The sequence below is a fragment of the Lygodium microphyllum genome, chromosome 24 (genome assembly GCF_053477565.2).
Source record: "Lygodium microphyllum isolate KBCC chromosome 24, Lygodium_microphyllum_v1.1.10, whole genome shotgun sequence".
Taxonomy (NCBI): Eukaryota; Viridiplantae; Streptophyta; class Polypodiopsida; order Schizaeales; family Lygodiaceae; genus Lygodium; species Lygodium microphyllum.
The window spans coordinates 87,223,983-87,244,598 of record NC_141158.1 but is presented as its reverse complement, the minus strand read 5'-3'; positions in this window follow the sequence as shown (position 1 = coordinate 87,244,598).

Below are 20,616 nucleotides of genomic sequence, written 5' to 3'. Positions count from 1 at the left end.
GTTCCAGAAGCATCAGAAACAGACGAGCTCATGCTATGGGACAGAATGGTGATGGTACCATTTGAACTGGTAAATGGATCTTCTTATATGCAGGATCTTTATAAGACATGGGTTAAGAAGAATAAGCCATCTTTTAGCAGTGGCTCATGCCGTCCTAACCCATCCTTGCCGAAGAAAGATAATGATGATGCACCGTGCCAACAAGCACCAGTCCCACCAACCCAATAGGCATCAGAGGGTCCCTGTTATGTGACGTTCCTGGATGTGTCATCTTCAGAAGAGGAGTCTTCAAGCCAAGAGGTAATTAATTTTGAAACCAAACCCGAAATGGCTCTAATCCCATTCCAATATCTCAAGGAGCAACCTAAGTCTCCACCAAAAGAAGAAATTGGTTCTAGCGGGACATCAGAAGAGGACACCACTCCCTTGAAGGAGTCGGATCTGTATCCAGAAGTAGTCCGCGAGACTTTCATCCGTGAAGTAGAAGGTGAAAGGCAGTTAACCTTTGTGGATGCAGAAGGCACTGAACGCCACTTGATGGTGGGTAGCAGCCTCCCAGAAGAGGAGTTGTCAACCTTGTACAACTTGTTGAAAGAAAATTTGGACGTGTTTGCATGGTCCTACAAAGACCTAAAGGGGATTGATCCCACAATATGTCAACATCATATTGACTTGGAGCCTGATGCCAAGCTAGTACGGCAACGACAAAGGCGAATGAACCCGAATTATTCCACATTGGTGAAAGCGGAGCTGCTGAAACTTTTGGAAGTCGAGTTCATCTATCCAGTGGCAAATAGTGAATGGGTTTCACCCATCGTGGTTGTACCCAAGAAGAATGGCAAATTGCGAATATGTGTGGACTTCCGAAAGCTTAATTCCAAGACGAAGAAGGATCACTTTCCTATCCCTTTCACAGACCAACTGTTGGACACAGTGGCAGGACATGAACTTTATTCCCTTCTGGATGGATTCAGTGGATACAACCAAGTCCAAATCGCAGAAGAAGACCAATCCAAAACAACCTTCACCACAAAATGGGGGACCTACGCTTACCGAGTGATGCCGTTTGGACTCTGCAATGCCCGCTACTTTCCAACGAGTCACGATGGCCGCATTCCAAAATCATCTGCACAACTTCATTGAGGTATATTTAGATGACTTCTGTGTCTATAGTTTGATCCGTGAACACTGGGAACACCTGGAACAATGCTTTGACCGATGCCAGGAGTATGGGATTTCCCTCAACCCCAACAAATGCATCTTTGGGGTTTCTTCTGGAGTTCTGTTGGGCCACATTGTCTCTGCACAAGGGATATCAACAGACCCTACAAAGATTGAGAAGATCGCAGCTCTGATAGCACCCACCAACCTCAAAAAGTTGAGGGGATTCCTAGGCCATGTGGGTTACTACAGAAGGTTTATAGCCCATTTTGCGACAAAGGCAACTTCCTTACACAAGCTTCTGAGGAAAGATGCAGAGTTTACTTGGACGGAAGAATGTGACAAAGCCTTCCACACTCTGAAGCAGTGTCTGATTGAGGCACCCATTCTGCAACCTCCTGATTGGACGAAAGAGTTCCATGTACACACTGATGCATCAATTGAAGGCTTAGGTGCTGTCCTCTGCCAAAAGGGCTCCTCAAAGTTGGATCAACCGATCTATTATGCAAGCCGAAAAGTCACTGATAGGGAATGGAACTATACAATGACAGAGCTGGAGTGCTTGGCAATGGTGTTTGCCCTAGAGAAGTTTCGCCATTACCTCCTATCTACCCACTTTAAATTTTATGTGGATCATGAGGCCCTGTTCTTCTTGATGAACAAAGCCGATGTGAAAGGACGAATGATGAGATGGCTCCTTCTATTTCAGGAGTTCGACTTTAAGGTGATTACTAAGCCTGGTCGTTCCCATGTTTTGGCTGATCATCTGTCGCGTATCCCGCAAACTGCAGACGAGGAACAAGATGATCCAGACCTCCCTGATGCTTCCCTATTTTTGGTAGAAACTGTAACTCCCTGGTATGCAGACATTGCCAATCTGCTAGCAACCCAGTAGTACCCTCCTGGTATCTCTAGTCGGGAAAGGAAGAAGCTTATGCTAGAATCAGCCCCCTACACCCTGCTAGGTGGTGCACTATACAAGAAAGGCAAAGATGAAGTGCTCCGAAGATGTGTTGCAGGAGAAGAGATTGGGATTGTTCTGAAGGCTTGCCATGACGAGCCATGCGGAGGTCACTTTGCAGGAGAAGCTACAGCCAGGAAGGCTCTACTAGCAGGATATTGGTGGCCTACCATTCAAAAGGATGCCTATGATTACTGTAAAAGATGTGATGCTTGTCAAAGAATGGGGAAACCCACCAAGACAAGTGCCATGCCACTGCAACCTATCCTTTCTTTGAAGCCGTTTGAGAAGTGGGGCATCGACTTCGTAGGTCCGATCGATCCTCCTACCAGAAGGAAACAGAACCGATACATCCTTGTATGTACGGATTATGTCACAAAGTGGTGTGAAGCTAAAGCCCTAAAGCGGGACGATGGTAACAGCGTGGCCCTGTTCATGTACGAGAATATCATCACCCATTTTGGTAGTCCCTTAGAGCTGGTAAGTGACAGAGGCACTCATTTCCTCAACAAAGTCATGGAAGAGTTGACAGAGTTGTATAAGATCAGCCATCGCAAGTCCACTCCCTATTACCCCAGAGACAATGGCCAAGTCGAAGTCACCAATTGCATCCTCTGCTTGATTCTGACAAGAACAATTGCCGCACATTGTCGTGATTGGGATGATCGACTTACAGAGGCCCTCTGGGCGTATAGAACCTCCCATAAAGCAGCAACAGGACAGACACCCTTCCAGCTGGTGTATGGTACAGAAGCTGTTTTTCCTGTTGAATTGGAACTACCCTCTTTGAGAGTGGCTATCAAAGAGCGTTTGGGGGATGATGATTCACTGCAACGTCGTCTCCTGCACCTGGAATGTTTGGACGAAATTCGTAGGATGGCTCTACAGTGCATGGAAGCCACGCAAGCTCGACACAAGGCTTACCATGATAGCTTCATCAAGCACAAGGAGTTCAAAGAAGGTGATTTGGTCCTAGCCTATGATTCACGCTTTGGCAAGTTTCCTGGCAAGCTCCAACAACGGTGGATGGGCCCCTATAAGGTACTTGCCATCAACCCTAATGGCTCTGTCCAAGTGCAGACCGTTGATGCCTCTGATGATCCCTTTCTGATCAATGGATATCGCCTGAAGAAGTACTTCTCTCCTTGGGGATCTTGACAATTACGGTCACTTGATCTTTTTCCTTGTTGGCGCGGCACTGTACTTCTTATGATGCTACTTTTGATAGCCGTTCTTCAGTCACTCCTGATGAAGTGGACGCAACCCTCTGTCCCCTCAAACCCCCCTTCCAGCCTTGATCTCTTATCCTCTATTTTCCACTAGCGACAGTGGCGAGGTGGGTTCTGACAAAAGGTCTTTCTACCATTCCCTTGCTCAATTTGAAAAAAAGAAAAAGAAAAAAAAAACAAAACATATCGGTTATGGGAGAAAAGGACTTAGGTCCCTGTCATGCCGACCTATTCTTCGAGAAAAGGTGGAAACACCCTCGGGAATAGGGGAAAACAAGAAAAAGAAAAAGCGAAAAAAACAAAAACAAAACAAACAAATCTGTTATGAGAGAAAAGGAAGCAATTCCCTGTCATAGCAGGCCTCGTTCCAAGAAAAGGTGGTCAACACCCTTGGGCGAGAAGCTGGCTGTGGAAAAGGTGGTAATACCCAGCAGTCCAGAAAGTGGATTCATTAATTGATATTCCGAGGATCCAATTCCGAAGCTGCCTCCCTTGGTACGGTGTCTTGGGTCTCTCTGCAAAGTGACTACCTGTCCTCTAGGAGATGACATGTTCCTGTCCAACACAATGTTCAATTTGATGGCTACCTCCCTGGGTACGCCTCTTCAACAACTGATGACACGATCTTCATCGACAAACAATCGAGTGATGTGAGCTTTCATCCTAACCGGATGGGGAAGTGAGTAAGGTTGCCCTCTTGTATCTATCACCAGAGAGTGAGATAGAGAGTGGGGCGAGAGACCAGTCTTTTCCCTTCAAATCAAATGAGAGGTGAGTAGTGTGAATGAAATGTTGCACGCACGGGATAGGCCTCTCAATGCACAAAGCACGATTTGTTTTTGTGCACTGCACTATCAGGCTCCCTGGCCTTCCTTCTCGCACCGTATGCCAGCAAAGGCAGATGCACTGTTGCACCCTCAAATGCGCACAAGGCATACAACCTTTGCACAAGTGACTGTGAGGATTACATCAATGGGTTTCAGGAACAGGCTGCCCTTCTGTATTTATCAACAGAGCGTGAGACAGAGGGTGGGATGAGTGTGACTGGAGTTTCTTCAATCAAATATCGACAGGTGAGATTGAGGGACGTTACGACACTTGGAGTCAGGTATGTTCCCGTTTCCCTATGCACCCACGGGATGGGTCTTTGCTGTCATCACAAGACACATCACCCTGTTCTGTACATTGCACCATAAGGCTCCCTTGCCTTCCTCCTTGCACCTATGCCAGACGGGTTGGATGCACTACTGCACCATCAACTGTGCACCCTGGCATACTCCTTTTACACCATTCCTCCTTGTTAATTCCTCAACCGGGTATGAGATATGGGTTTCCATCATTATTCCTCGAGTGATATTAGTCATGGGGCGAGTGACTGTTCTTTCATTTCATTTGAGTGACTGCGAGTTGAGTGAAATATCCCTCATCATCGACGCATTTCCTGCGATTCTTTCCATCAGCTACCTCCCTGGGTGCTGCCGCGTGGTCCCTACCATGAAGGACGTGTGCTGTAAAGATGCCTTGGTACCTCCTGCAGTCGACAACAACACTAGACGTGCCATCGACACTCAACCTTGCTTCTTGACAAAATGGGCCAAGTTTTTCTAACCCTCCCACTTTGGTTTCTCAGTGACGGTCATTTTTTAAGTGTGGGGACGTTAGTGGATGGTCCATGGCATGGTCCTAGGTCCCTGTTGCTCGGTTAACCCTATCTGTTAAGGTCTTAAGTGTGGGGACACGTCCCTGCGCGTCTACATTGCATACCTTTTTGCATATGCCTCAACCTGCTCATGCATGCATGCCATGACTTGCTTTTACCCTCATGGGGTCCCTTCCCACCCACCTGGTTATGTTCCACCCACCCTTGGGGCTCTTCTCTTGCAGTTTTCCTTCATTCCCTGATTTTGAGGTCCTTCCATGTGAATGCACCCTACGTTCACCAAAGTCCAAATCCAACCTTATAGCCCTGTTCCTTTCTTTGAATTGACCATTTTTCCTTTTTACCTACCCCTGTTCCCGTACACGATTTTTGCGTTATTAATTTTTGAAGCATTTTGCGTAATTTAGCCGGTTTTCCATGTGAATGCACTTTTCTTGCGTCGGAACCATGCTTTGATGTCATAGCCCTGACCACCACTTTTCCTTTTTATTCCGCATCATTCCGATACCCAGTTTTTCCATTATTAATTTTCTGATTTTTTACGACTTTTTCATGCATCTTTTTGACATTTTTCCATGTGAACCTGCCCTATTTGCCTCCGAATTCCAATTTGATTTGACAGTCATGTCCCTTATTCCTTCCCCCACCTTTTCCTTTTTCCTCCACCTCTTTCGACTTTCGGATTTTTAATTATTAATTTTTAAATGTGTTTTCGGGAGTATTTTTGGTGTTTTTCGCATGTGAATCCCTCTTATTTCCGTCGGAACTGCGCTTTAACGTGATAACCCTGTGCCACTCCTTCCTGCAGACATTTTTCCTTCTTACTGCATGTCATTCCGGTGAACGGTTAGTCCGATATTAATTTCCGATCCCATTTTCGGGTTTGTTTTTTGGGTTTTTCCCATGTGAACGCGCCTTATCTCCGTCGGAATTATGTTTTGATGTGATAGGATTGTCGGGCACATCTTTTTGCACAGTTTTCCTTTTTTTTGCACCTCATTTCGATGCACGGATTTTTTGATATTAATTTTTAATTACGTTTTTTTGTTTCTTTTTTGGATTTTTTGCACGTGACCGCCCTTTACCCCTCCTGGAATCTCCGTCATATATTTTTCTTGTTTTCCCCCTATCGTCCTGCCCACTTTTTGTTTTTACGCTATTTCATTTTGATGCCTGGATTGGGAGTTATTAATTTTTCTTTATTTTTACGTGTATTCGCGCGCCCGTTTTGCGCGTGAACGCGCCCTTTTTCGATTTTACGCGTCTCCACGTGTCCCGGTCGTGTTACATCCTAACAAGCCCAATAGGAGTTCTCATGGTGGTTATGTCCCTGCTTTCCAAAGCCAGCTGAAACTGATCATATCCTGAATACAAATCACCTAAAGAATAGATGCCACATCCAGCAAATGCCTCTGCAAACTCATCCACAAATGGACCTATACCAACATTCCTGATAGTAACTTTGTTCACTGGCTGCATGTCCTGAATAAATCGGAGAGTACCATTCTTCTTTGGAACTGTAAACCACCTGTTTGAGTATGGTGCAGATGAAGGCTCAAGAATTCCCATTCTGATTTTCTCATTCAATAAATCAATCAGCTTTGGCAAGTGTGCTTTAGGCACTGGAATAGGTCAGAGATTCCATGGGATATGAGGAATAGTAAAAATGACCATAGGAGCAACAATATCAGGATTCACACATCCAATCTCATGTGGGAAAAAGTAAATCCCCTTCCATGACGCTCAAGCATCTCCTGAAAACATTGCTTCTGTATGGGTAGCAAGAAATCACCATTTCCAATTTTCAATTCAGCAAGAGTCTCTGCTGAAAATTTATGACCAATATGCTGCAGATTCCTCAAAATTTGCTGTTTAGCAGCCCTCTCTATTTGCTGATCACTGTTAGGTGGAAGCGGTACAGCAACCGGCTTCACCTTCTTATCCACAGTTTTGTATTTGGTGTCAACCCTGGCTTCATTATGCTCTTCTGCATTACATAAATCTTGCTGTAAATCAGCAATTCTGCACACCAATGGCTGAATATCCTCAGCCCTCTGCTCTATGGACTGCATAGGAACAGCCTCAAACTCTGAATGCTGAAATATTTTAGCAGTAAACTCTGTTGGCTGAAAATTTTCAGCCCTCTATCTCTCTGAAAGCTGATCATAACCAGCTGGAAACTCTGTTTGCTGAATTTCTTCGGCACTCAACACTCTTTGCTGAGTTACCTCAGCCTCTAACTCAAGCTATGACACAAAATCTACAATTTCATGAAACATATCTAGGGATTGCACTAATACATTACTGTGACAATTCTGCATATCAGTTTTCAGCATATCTCCCATCTCTGTCATCGTATCTGCACAAATCACACTGTCATACATCCCATCTATGTGCTCATCATCCTCCAAAATTCCTGCATTTTTCAAATTTTTCTCCTTCCTGCATATATACTGCCTGGCAGCTCTAGGCAACCTAGAAGTCTTCTAATAACTCATCGAACTGTTTGCTGAAATCCCAACAAAATCAAAGGAGAAAACACCGCTGCCAGGAGGCGAGAACTCCAATCTCCTCTCCTCTGTACCACCGTCGTCTCGCGAAACGGCGGTACCTAATGAAAACCTAAATCCCTCACAGTGGGCAAAGGTGCATCTCTGAGAGTATCTCTGTTTCTAACATGGTTCACGCATACAGTCATAAACTGAACTGCTCTCATACCATCTTTACTGCGAATCCGTGCATAAGCAGATCCATCATCCATGACCTTTGTTTCCATGCGCATCTCTGTAATGAATGGCTGACCAAGAATTATGGGATAAGAGCATGAATCCTGCACAAAGAAATGAAAATCCTCCTCTACATCACCAATAGAAACCCTGACACTAGGACAAGCAGCATACAAATCACCTGCAGTGTTATTGGCGGCTCTCATACGCCACCCATGCTCTACATCCATAGGCCATCTGCTACTCTCATAAACTCCACGAACTATGAGATTAATCTCTGAACCATGATCAACCAATGCAACATAAGGCACCTGTTTCTCTCCAATCTTTACCATCGTCTCTGTAGTTGCCCTAGCCCAATGGCTCCGCGAAAAGTGACTACGCGGTATCAAAACAGGCTCATCAATTTCAGCATAATGCATAGGCTGAACCCTCTTCTCTACCTACGAAAAAACAGAAGCATTATCAACCATAGCCTCATCCTCATCCAACTCCCCAATCAAAACTCCCTGTGTATCAATGGTAGACAATGAATGCCTTTTCCTCTTCAGGACCTCCTGAAACTCTCTTTTCGAGATGCCCAAAATATTAGAAATAGTGAAAGTCACCTCACAGCCAAGTATCTTATCATTAAATATTTTCTTCATGTCTGTAGATGTCTCAATATCGGACATCAATCTAAACCCTGGCTGCTTTCTCTCTCTAGGCTCTTGCCTCTTTTCTCTCTTTTGAGCATCTTCCATCTGTCGATCTGGCCCTGGTCGTAAAGACGGTCCTGCAGTGGGTGGAGTAACAAACTCACCCCCTCTAGTCTTCTTAGCTGCACTTGGATTTTCTTCATCCCTCTTACGCTTCTCCTCAACAAGTACATCTGCACCATGAGACTTAGCCAAATAAGCATAAATAGAGTACCTGTCAACAGGCGAGTCCCAACTTGTCTCTAATCTGATGCTAGAGCCTGCACTAGTCAAAACAGTTTGCTGAATTTTCCCCTTGTTTGCAGTCTCCATAGCATAAGTCCATAGCGCTGACTGAGTCTCTGAACCCTTCTCAATTTGGACTCCATATGCAGAAGCATCACCTCTAGCTGTCACATAAGAAGTACGCGCAGCCATGTCATCCACTAACTTCTTCATTCCACCTTTACCAAAGTTAGTAGCAAGTGGAGCTCTTGTCTCAGTCAACCAAATCTTACCATCTTGCCCCCAATATACCAAATTCTTCCTCCTTGCATCCTGAAAGGATTCACAATCCCTACAATGCTGATGGTCCATACTATTGCACCAAATACATCTCCGATCTCTCCTAGGTGCACTAGGAGCACTCCTAGGAGCAGTAGGAGCACTAGAAGAAGTAGTAGGTGCAGTCGAAGCAAACTACTCCTTCAACTTTCCCACCAACTCCGCTTTGACTGACTCCAGTGTCAAATCTGTTATGCCTTTGATTATGTCATCAAGAGAAGTAGGCACCGATGGAGCAGATGGTTTTGGAGCAGAAGGTGTAGGCATCGGTCGTAGAACAGGAGGAATAGGTGGAGTGGAAACAGTAGGCACTGGCATAGGCCAAGAAACCGGATGAGGAGGAGAAGAAATAATAGGGATAGAAGCAGGCATAGGAGCTGATGATGGTGTAGGTGTCATGGAACCATTCTATAGGCGAGTCTTTCATATCCTCCTCTTGGTCAAAGTCAAGACTGCATCCTGAGCATCCTGCCAATCCGTCTTAAGACCCATAGGCTTCGTGCAATCCTCAAGAAGCTTACCCAATTCTTCTTGAAGAGCAGGATCTGCAGCTTGCAAGAAAAGCTCAACTTTTTCAACATCCAATGCTCTTTGTTCAATGGCATCAAGCTGACTATACCTTTCCTCAAATTCTCGAATCAACTCCGAAGCAGCTAGACCTTTGTTTGACATGTAGACCCACTCTCGGAATGACCGCCGAGTCGTCATACCAAAGTCCTCAAGGAAGTATTCTTCTTTCAAGGCCTTCTTAAAATCTTGCCAATGTGTATTTTGAATAAAAAGATCAGTCACTTTTGCCCTCAAAGCGGGTGTGACAAGACGAAGGAAGTACTTACTCATAAGTCCAACTGGAACTCCAAAAAACCCCATCTTGATCTCATATGTCTTCAAATGTGCTGAAACATTACGCCCGTCAAATAGCTTCTTCTCATTCTCAACTGCTTCAATAGCCTTACTCGCGCTGTTTGCATTTTCCTGCTCCGAATAGAGTTGCCTTTGCTGAGACAACTGCTGTTGTTGCAATTGTTGTTACTGCTGCATATACAATTGTGTTTGCTGATTTTGGAGCTGCATATACATGGACATATTCTGCAAAATCTGCTTTAGATCCTCTGTTGAAGTACTTGACGCAGCAGTCATTGATGGAGCTGAAATAGAGGCAGTTGGAATTGTAGAAGAGGTTGAAATAGAGGCTGAAATATCTCCCATCCTGAAATTTCTACGACGCTTTCACGTCGGGTTCACCAAAGATGTCGAAGGGTTTCGAAAGCAATGTCGCAACTTCAGAAGTCCTTGATAAATTTCAGGCTAGAAGATCAGGCAAGAGAATGAAGTCAAATCTGTATGACTGCAATTGAAGAGTGTGAAGCAAGAAGTTCCGCACTATTTCATGTTCACCATTAAGTAAGAATGCCATAGCTGATGGGATGAAGTCTCTAATAAAAAACCTGATCATAATTGAGTGTATTTGACTCTGTTGGGTCATTGGCAGCAATTGTACCAACAGGATTGCCACAATAAGTGACAATTGCAGCTCTCAGAAAATCCCAAGCTTCCTCTTCAAGTGATGTTCATGTGTTTAGATTTTGTTTTTTTTTCATACCTCTGTTTTGCGCGTCTATCAGTGCGTCCAAATTGTAGGATAAATGCGCGTCTATTCTCGTCAAAAACTTTTAGAGTAAACGCGGTTTTAAATGCGTAGATACACGCGTGTATAGATGCACAATATGAATATATCCACTTTTTTATAAATATGATTATATATTTACATAGCGCGTTTATACGCGCGTCTATAGGCGCGTCTAAGTGTGCGTGTAACTCTGATCATAAGCACGCTTTTAGACGCGATTTTGTAGATGCAAAAATAGACGTGTTAATAAACGCGCTCGATATTTTTTTTCACAATTCAAATATTGCGTCTACAAGCACGTCTATGGAGCCTTTTTGTTGTAGTGCTAGCAATTAGATGAAAAGGTCGATTGTCTATAGAACATGTACGACGCCTTGGCGAGTTTCAATCTCAGATCATTGATCAGGTGATTGCAGATTTTCAACAAATGGTAGGAAAAGTTAATATCAATCATGCATTGTATTCGCAAGCTAATTGAATACATATACAAGAAGATTGAGTGTGACTGGCAAATTTTCTATCCAGGGAGGTGACATCTCGTCCCAAGGAGGAGTGCACCCTTTGCAGCCAATTATAAGAGTTCGTGGGCATGCGATGGTGGATGGAGTACATGAGCCAATCCACCACTTGGAAGGCACTACCCCATCTATACCGTCAATACCAGAGGAGACAAGCAGCCTTCTAGATCTACCTACAATCTTGGAGCATGAGATGGAGGCAATATCGATGCATTGATTCCCCATGGATGTCGAGACTTTTGATCCGCTTAGAGAGAAAGCATCTATATCATTATATGATGGGTTCCGAGTATCTCGTTTGAAGACACTGCTTGCACTCCTAAGTGTGCAAGCAAAATACGGGTGGAGCGATGCGAGTGTGACTGAGTTGTTTAGGTACCTTGTACGTACGCTTCATTGATTTCTTTTCGGCACTATTATTAAAAATATTTGTGATTTTTCAAGGTGTTTTATGATTTTTTTCAGGTTATTGAAATATCATATATTACCACCTACAAATACAATGCCTCAGTCTCTGATGATGCACGACATGTTTTATGAAAGCTTGGCATGGACTACAATAGCATCCATGCATGTATCAACAATTGCATACTGTTTCGAGGAGAATACGAGACTATGGAGACATGTCCAAAGTGTGTGCTCATAAGTATCGACAGGACTTGCAAGGGCAAACCATCCCTCAAAAAGTTCTCAGACACTTTCTGCTTATTCCCCACATAAACCACATGTTTCATACATCCGGCATTGCGAGCTTGACAATGTGGCATGAGCAGAATAGGTCTGCAGATGGAGTTTAACGAATATCAGCAGTTTCATGCGCATGGAGCCACATTGATTCTACCTTCCCAAGCTTTACCCGAGAGCCAAGGAATCTTCAGCTTGGTCTTGCAATGGATGGCGTGAACCCATTCAGTCTATGCTCAACTTCTTACAATATGTGGCCTACAGTCCTTGTCAACTACAATATCCCTCCATAGCTCTCTACAAAGAAAGGACATCTCATCCTTAGCTTACTCGTCCCCGGCCGCTACAAAGTCAAAAATATGGACGTATATCTTCGTCGATTAGTCGATGAGCTTAAGATTTTGTGGGAGTAGGGGGTCACCGTGCAAGATATAAGCAAGCGTGATGGTTGACGGTCCAATATTCGAGCCATTCTCATGTGGACGATGCATGACTTTCCGAGATTTAGAGAGTGCTCAGGTAAATAGGCTCTCATTCTCGTTGGTAATATCTATATTTTATCTCGTTCAAATTTGTATTCATTGGATAGAGGTGTTGAAACAGGTTTGGTTACCTCAGGTTATCATGCATGTCCATTGTGTGGTTAGACTCCCGAAGGTCACAAACCATGAAGAAGATGGTATATCAAGGACATGCCACTTTTTTGCCATAGGGTTATGAACTCAGGGAAGGTTCTTTTGGACGACCTCCAACCCATATGAATGCTGCAAGCTGGTACGAGCTAAAAATGGTCCACGCAGAGTCACATCCAAATGGAATGCGGCAATTCTCAGTTTTCTACAAGTTTCCATATTGGACCCACTTACAGATCAACCACGTGTTGGATCCCATACCTATTTTCAAGAATGTGGGCAGCTTGCTATGGGACCACATCACAGAAAAGAGAGACACTATAGGGGCACGAATGGATTTGAAGGAGGTAGGCAAGATGAAGGCACTTTGGCCGCAGTCGAGTGCTGATGGTCGTGTGTAGCTACCTCGCGCTCCTTGGGTTTTGTCCACTAAAAAAGAGTGCATTGTGAAGCAAGTAATCAAGTCTATCCATACTCTGAGGGTATGATGTGTTTTCTCAGGTCTGCATTTTCTAAAGATGACCAATTATCAGGGCTAAAATCCCATGACTGGCATAAGATATGCCAGGTTTGTACTACAAATGGATTGTAATTGGCATGCGCATTTTGCTATTTGGAGTGTAGCCATTTTTCATAATGCTTTCTCATTTGTGGCAGTTTGTACTACCGATCACGATCACAGGATGCCTTACTCCAAAAATACGTAGGGCCGTTTACAGGTTGTCTACTTTGGTGCAATGGATCTCACACAAGGAGATTAAGACCTCCTCTATTGAATTTGCGAGGTAGGGAGCAGTGGAGATGGTCTGTCTCTTTAAGAAATACCTGCCTATCAGCATGCTCACGATACAAATCCACCTTCTTATGCATCTTGTAGATGAAGTGGAGATTAGTGGACCTGTCCATACACGATAGATGTTCTTCTTGGAGCGCTTCATGAAAACCCTAAAAGGCTTTGTGCAACAATGAGCTCGGCCAAAAGGTAGCATGGCTAAAGGTTGGTTGGTGTCTGAGGCGCTAGTGCATATTTCACAATGGCTACCAATGGTGAATCTAAATAACAAAATGTTATGGTCACTGAAGGACATGATAGACTGACCAGAGATGTGGTGGTTGAAAATGGGGTAGAAAAAAGAATGGATGCTGCAATGGAGGAGAAGGTGAATCACTTTTGTATATTGCACCATGCCTCTATGGAGACATGGCTCGCCAAGTATCAGATCTCTAGGCAAGATTGAGAGGAAGCGTGATCTGATTTTCGATGTAGTACGCGTCATCGACCAATTCGATATCCCGAGGGCATCGAAGAGATGTCGCGGTTCATGTCAACGGGATGGTTGCATGGAGCTTTGCCTGCAGCATCTCGCGAAGGGGCAGAGGTCTCAATGGAGGAGTGGAAATTCTTGAGGGGATGTATTCCAAATGTGATGACGTGTTTAGGATTTGTCGTATCTATATTTTATATGCGATAACTAATTTGAGTATTTCAATGTACATTACAAAATATATAGTGCAACATGGTTGCCTGGATGACATTTTTGCGTGGAGCGTATGGACAAAATGCGCTCCACAATGGACTGTGATATTATGGCAAGGTTCGAGTAGGAGAGCCGATGACGAGCAACGGATCCAAACACGATTATAGATGAGAGGGAGTATTTTGGGAACTTGCAAAGTATTGTTATGGTGGATTATTGTAGCTTCTCCATGATACTATTCGATGTGTGGTGGTTCAAAGTGGTACTTGAAGGAGCTGGAGCAACAATTTGATGAGGTCCATCTGGATTTCTCGAAATAGATTTTGAAAAAAAATGGATGGATTTGCACGACACCTTTGTGTTTTCGGCCCATTGTGAACATATGCATGAACTCATTTATTTTTTAATTGTATTATGACATGGTACATATCACAATAGTTTAATCTCTCTTGTACATGTTTGTGAACAGGTAATCTTCTATCCAAACCCTCGACAACCTCGATGGTGGTATGTTATACCTTCAGCTTCCCAAAGTGCGAGAGTATATGATCAAAGCGATGTTTTGAGCATAGATGAGGACAATATGCAAATAGAGGAGTCGATATTGCAAGGGGTGGAGGCCACCGAAGGCTTGGAGCATGTAGAGGAGCTAGCATCAGCTAACAATGATGGAAATACAGGAGTCCAATAATTCTTTGAGAATGAGGTGAAATCATCCTTTTGTGGTGACATGTCTATCGACCTTCCAATGTATGCGAAGTTGTGTCAGGAGATTGACATGGGACCATAGGATACTTCACACTTGGAGCATCCACTACTAAATTAATTGATTAATCGCTTATAAGGGTACATAAGATATGCATTTTAAGTGAGATCATTTTTTTTGGATTTATATTACCGTACTTTGTATGATTTAAATTGATTATGCTAACATCATTTTTTGTCTGTGCAAGTGACCTTTTCAGGATGAGTTGAGGGATGAGTGATGAGGAGTTGTAGGATATCTTCACGTGCATGTCTCCAGATCAAATGGTGAGATTCAGATACATGGCAGACCAGGAGCTGTCTCGGACATCGTCAGGCCGCTCTACTAGATCTACTTTGGCGCGATTAGATGCTTTGGCTTTGAGCAAAGGAGGTTGATGCTCCAGACTTGGGCCCGAGGGAGGGAGTTCTTCAAGGTTAGGCAGATGCTGTAGAGATACGGAGGCAGTGAGTCCATAGTCAGCATGGGATACAGGTGCGACTCCTCGCTCTCGTGGCAGTTCTAGGGAGCGTGGCTTAGGTGGATGCTATGAAGACATGGACGTGGTGTCTTTGTCTCGTCGTTCTGCTAGAGTTTCATCACCTCTAGGATTTGTCACACCTGTGCAGATATCTACTCCAGTTACTCTGGCTTTTGCTCAACTGTCTATAGGTGGTATCCCTATGGATGCTACTTTGATAGATACTACCCCGGTCGGTACACCGGATGTACAGGGGTCTCCTAGATATACCCAGGAGCGTGGACGCAGGTGGGAGAGGACTCATCTTAGGCATACCCTAGAGGGATATGCCTATCTTGTTGATGATAGGTCAAGAGCCATTACCATAAATGATGAGGGGAGGAGAGTGATGGCTCGCATGAGAGAGTTGTGCCAACAAGTTTTTCGGCACAACATCTTAGATCATTGGAAAAACATACCGGAGGGGAGCAAGGACTACATAGTAGTATCCTTACATGAGGAGTTTCTAGTTCCAACCATAGCAAATAGATTTTCTACAGGCTGGATGATGGACTGCATGCATGCCTATATGTCACACAAATGATCCGGCGCATGCAAGGCACTCAAGAGTAGGGCTGCAAAGCCCGAGTGGCTAGACGCAGACGACTGGTGCCGACTGAGAGAGGAGGCTACAAATTCTCCAGGACATTGGAGTCAAAAGCGTGAGGTAGCGAGGGCATGACTAGAGGCCAGAGTGGTCCATCATCTTGGGAGCAGCGGCCACAGGACATATCTGGAGGACTTTATAAGTTTTTCTTTTGTTTTGCTTGCTTATTGTTTTGCAATATCCTTTGTACTGACAATCATGTTTCTAACAGTTAGTATTTTGTTTTCTTTGTAGCACTCCATTACAAATTGTGATCCAACCGGCCTTGATACTGGATATGCATAGAGGCACGATCTCACTACATTAATCGACCGATTGTATAGACGAGACGGCCCTGTAAGTCACTCATCTTTCTTGTTTGTAGTTACCATATTTAATTAGAATACATTATTGTATGGTGGACTGATGTATTATTGTTTTTTTTTTGTGCAGAGTCCATTCGATGCTCCTTTGCGGCAGGACAAGCTTTCGGATAGCGAGGATATGTAGCTTGCCCTTGGATCCCTGGAGCTCACACACCCTTCTTTTTTGATTGCCCTATCTATGTAGACATTTTCTATGTAGTACTGATATCTTATCATGATTGTACCTGTCGATTTCATTATGCGATCATGTATTTATTTCATGTATCAGTGTTATGATTTCAATACACTTTGTTTTTATTTACACGAGCATTGTACACAGTACATAAACTATTTTGTATGGCCCAAATAAAGCACACAGTGGCTGCCCTGCCACAAATTTTTTTTTTCTTGTTACTGTTGCTATTAGCATCGTAAATTTACTTGCACATATCGTTATTTGCGTTGTTATGAGCGTCACAGAGCATCGTTATCAACGTCCCTATTTGCATTGGTATCAGCATCGATATTTGCAACACTGATACCGACTATTCTATAGCATCGCCAACAATGACACTTTTTGCGATGACAGGGGAAAATTTTGTTATTTATATTTTCGTTGCTTTTAACGTCAGTATAAGCCTATATCTTGTAGTGATTCGACAATGGTAGAGATTGGAAGATATCATGGCACAAGCTTAGATACAATGAGTGCCATCATAGCTGCATAAGAGAAAATTATCTTGATTGAAGAAGGTTACTTTGTGCTGGATGCTAAATTTGAAGCACTATAGCATGATCTGTTTGGACCAATGCCATAGCTTCCTACCAAGGAGTTTTTAGATCCCTCTATACAAAGAGGTGTCTTGTTGACACACGAGGAAATGAAGATACAAGATTATCTAGATAATGTGAGATTTCTAACTATCATATATTTTAATACAATAAAACTTGACAGTAGGGTGCATTGGGTCCCCTAAAGTCCATAGGTGAAAATTTGGCAAAAAATTATGCATGCATGTGTCCGTATTTGAAGTCTCTGGCATCTAGGGCCACTTTCTTGACATTTCACCGATGGACTCCAGGGGACCTGATGCACCCTATGATCAACTTTCATCGCTTTTTAATAACTCTAAGTTAGTTACTAATTATATTATTTGATTTGACTTTGTCATTCAAGATATATTGTATATAGATGAGTTTGCATCAATGCAAGGAGGAGCCTGGCATGCGGATCGACGAAAGGATTCAACTCTAAATGAGTACATTGGCAACCTTGCTGTAGACTTGGTGGTCTTCCATGAAAAGTGCTCACTACGAGGGGTAGGAAACAATCATGAAAATTTGGGCTTTCACCAAGTTTAGACCTTTTTTAGCAATACATGTGGCATCTAGCTTGGAGAAGGTGGTGCTAGTCAAGTGGTCAAAGCTTCTTTTCTTGTTTGACCAAATATGTGGTGAAACAATGTGTGTGCTTGCTACGTTAGGCAACCTTGCTAAAGTGTCATATCCACTTATCTTGAAGAAAGAGCTAAAGGGGGAGCGGGTCATTTTTTAAGCAAAGAAGGAACTTCTATTTTGATCGGAAGTTGGCCCCTCCTCTCCACCAATGAAAAATCCAATGAATGAATGAGAGTTCTTGTTGGCTATCGGCTTTTTGTATTTGCCACCACTATCAACCATCGCATGTATTTTTCTTGATGAATATAAGATATTTTACTTTCTCCCTACTATAAATAAATATTTATTGAATAAATGTGTGGTTTGTGTAAGTGTGACGATAATGTGTGGTACATGAATGGCACATTCGCATATGTTGTCGCAATGCATAGGGTTAAAGGTCACCATAGGGGTTTGGCAAGAGAAGAATGTATGTGGGTTCAAGAGCTTAGACTCCGGAGATGGTATAGATAAGAGAAGGGTTGAAGGTTTTAAGCCAAGTTGTTGAAAATAAGAAACAGTAGGGTGAATGTAGATTTAGGGAGAGGAGTAGACGGAAGAGAATGGGTTTGAAGAAATTGAAGATGTAGAAGAATACTCCCAAAAAGAAATAGAAAATGAAGAAGAATACTAAAAGAGATGAAGCCTATTAGTTTCTTTTAGCATTACGAGAAGATATATCTCTAATAGAAAAAAACGTATATAAAACAATATCTTCCTTTATGCTACTCAAATCGCCAATCTGATGCTTCCATTGGCTCCAAAAGGGGGGTAAAAGACAAGCATACCTTGTCAAAACTCTGCCAGATTACTCATTCTTCGTCTGCCCCTTCGGAGTGTTGTTCACTGCCTGAAAACAACGATTGTGCGTCACGCGATTTTGTCAATCTCTCTTTTCACATAAAATCCTCTCAAATTGACTGAAAACTACAATGTGCTTTCTTTTATATGTCATGCTAATCTAGAAGTTTTCCATAGTTTTATGGATTTTTACAAGAGATAATAGCTAGAATATAAAAAATTAGCTAAAAACTTGTCCAAAAAAATCTAATATTTTGAACCATGGACACTAACACTAATGCCTAAAGTGGGATTGGCTCTCTAAATTTAAAACGAAGCCACACTCTAGATTTTTTTACACGTACATGTAGCATCACGACATCCACCCCCTCCTAACCTGTAGATCCTCTGGCATGTGCCAAAGTCTTACGGATTTGTAGTGTCAGAAGAAGTATCTTCTGCCATGTCAATGTCTTCATCTTTTGCCTCTTCTTCTTCCTTTATATCTTCATGCTCTTGAATTATATTCAAGTTTTCTAACTCATATGTTGAACTTTCTCTTCGTTTGAAGAGCTTTATTCTTTTTCTAGCTACGGGTATCTTTATGCTAGTCCCATCCAATTCAGCCAATGAATATGTGACATTGTCATGAACAAGTTGCAGCCGACTGATCCTTTAGCAAAGTGGTTAATCACTTTGTAGGAGTTGAATTATGAGATTAGGAACAAGCCACCAAAGCTACAGGGTATTGTAGAATGTCTTGTGGATTTCTGGGAGCCAAAAGAAATCCTAGCTAAGGGAAGTGATATTGAAGGTCTATTTAAAATCAATATAGCTCCCATCCCTTCCTGGTATGTGGCTATAATGCATTGTCTATCCATAGAAGGATTTGGGACTACATTATCGAAGTCTGAAAGGGGGAAAATTAAACATAAAGCATTACAATTTTTGATTATAGAAAGTGTCTTATATCGGAGAGGAGTAGATGATATCTATCATCGTTGTGTAATACTCAATGAGGTACCATTTATTCTTGAGGAGTGCCATGATTCAACATGTGGGGGACATTTTGCTGGCGGGCTTACCATCCAAATAGCTCTCCATGCTAAATATTGGTGGCCATCGATTTTCCAAGATGCTTTGAGTTATGTTAAGCACTATGATGTTTGTCAAAGGCATGATGCGAGGGAAAATTGCAGGCAACCTCTCAATCCCATTATGGTTACGTTACCCTTTGAAAAATGGGGTATTGATTTTGTGGGACCAATATACCCTTTATCAACTACACAAAAGTGGTAGATTATTGTAGCAACGGACTACTTTATAGAGTGGTCTAAAGCTCAAGCAAAGGTGAAGGATAATGCTAAGGAGATGACCAGTTTCATTATGGAGCAAATTGTGTGCTATTTTGGTCCACGGAAAGAGATTGTGTTTGATTGAGGGACACACTTCTTGAACAAGGTTATAGTGGTCCTGTGACTAAGCTTTTAAGATTAAGCAGAACAAGACTACCCCGTATAATTCTCAAGGGAACGATCAAGTTAAGAGTACAATAAAAAACTAGTAGGAATCATATCTAAGATCATATCAAAAAGCAAGCGTGATTGGAATAAGAAATTATATGTGGCAATGTGGGCTTACAACATGGCCTTCAAGAGAGCCATAGGCCACACCTCGTTCAAGGTAATGTATGGGAAGGAGTGTGTTTTGCTATTAGAAATAGAGCTCCCCACTGTGCGTTTGGCCCTCAATCATTCATTGGGAGAGGAAGAAGCGTTACAGGAGCGGTATATGTCTCTCGCATATCTTGATGAGATTTGATTGCAAGCTTTGCTACATCAAGAAGTAGGGAAGAGGTGAATGAAAGCCCTTCATGGCCTTCGCGTGCTAAGAAGTACAAATTTGTGAAAGGTCAGCTAGTGTTGTATTATGATGCTGGAAGAGAGCTCTTTCCAAGGAAATTAGAATCCAAATTGGATGGACCATACAATATTGTACATTTATTAAAGTCTACTTTAGTTTTAAAATCTACCCCTTGCAAATTCGCTTAAAGGGATGTAGAGCCAGTCTTTCCTATATGGACAATCTAGGACCATCCCATTTGTATTCCATCTTACATGGGAAGAGCTCATGATGACAGCATCATAATACATGACCAATTGACCCTTAGTAAATTTATATTTCTTAGCTGAAAGGTCGTAAATCTCTTTTATTCTCTTTTTCCCTAATTTTTGATGTAACAAGGTTTTTAAGGAATCTCACC